Source organism: Camarhynchus parvulus, chromosome 12 (assembly GCF_901933205.1).
Source record: "Camarhynchus parvulus chromosome 12, STF_HiC, whole genome shotgun sequence".
Lineage (NCBI taxonomy): Eukaryota > Metazoa > Chordata > Aves > Passeriformes > Thraupidae > Camarhynchus > Camarhynchus parvulus.
The window spans coordinates 19,691,929-19,693,073 of NC_044582.1; positions in this window are offsets into that span (position 1 = coordinate 19,691,929).

Here is a 1,145-nt window from a genome sequence, read left to right on the forward strand (position 1 = left end):
GCGCGCTTCCGGCCGCGCTTCCGGCAGCGCCGGGAACCGACGGGAGCTGCGGGGAACGGGGATGGGAACCACCGGGAACTGCCGGGAACGGGGATGGGAACTAGGGGAAACCGGAAATGGGAGAACAGGAACCGGGAAGGGAGGAAACCGCCGGGAACCAACGGGAACTATGGGGAACGGGAATGGGAACCAACAGGAACAGGAACTAGGAGGAACTCTCGGGACCGGGGGTGGGAGCGGCAGTGAAACGGGACGGCTGAAGGCCGCCAAAGCGGCGGGCAGTGAGTGATGAGAGCTGAGCGCGCCCCGTGGGCTCTGGGCAGGTTCGGTATTGCCGAGCTCGGGGAAATGAAGGCCCCGGGGCGTGGGATCCAACTGCAGCCGCAGGCTCGGTGCAGCTGTGCCGGCAGACCCGGCACCGAGCCAGCCCGGCCGCGGGGGCTGCCCCGCTCTGTTAACGATATTCCTGATGGGTAAAGGTGCTGTAGTAGAGGTTTTTACACACACACACGAAGCGTATTTAACCGTTTTCTATAATACTCTACAGGACAGCACTACCTTCCTCTGCTTACTTCATATCACAGGTGTGGTTTTAGCCTTTCACTTTTTGCAGCTGCTGCTGACTCAAACGTGCTCTTACCTGAAAACTCCGTGCACCTGTGCCTGATTTTTCCTATGAGGTTTTTTTTGTAGCAGTGCAATTTCTATGCTCTTGCTCCTGATCTGAGCTAGTCTGATTGTTGAATCAAGCCCAGCTCCCTCAACTGGCACTCAGTAACGCTGGTATATATATCTGTATAAAGGGTACTCCATGACCCCCATGATGGAGGAGGTCAGAATAAACCATCACAATGCTCTCTGCTGGCCTTGGGCACTGTGACTCTCTGACTTCATATGTTTGAATGGATCTGATTACTGCATGCCCCTTGCCAAAAGTGCTAGATTTTCCACAATACTGTCATTGCCACTTAAGTGCCTGTTCTTTTCACCTTAAGGAATCCATTTCTGCTTTCTCTGTGAGCTGTGACCTAATTAATTAAACTCCTACGATTTTCTGTTCTCTTCGTTCCCTCATGCACAGGGCAGATCTTGGTTCACACATTCTGACAGGAGTTTATTGGATGGGAATGAACTCACCCAGGAAT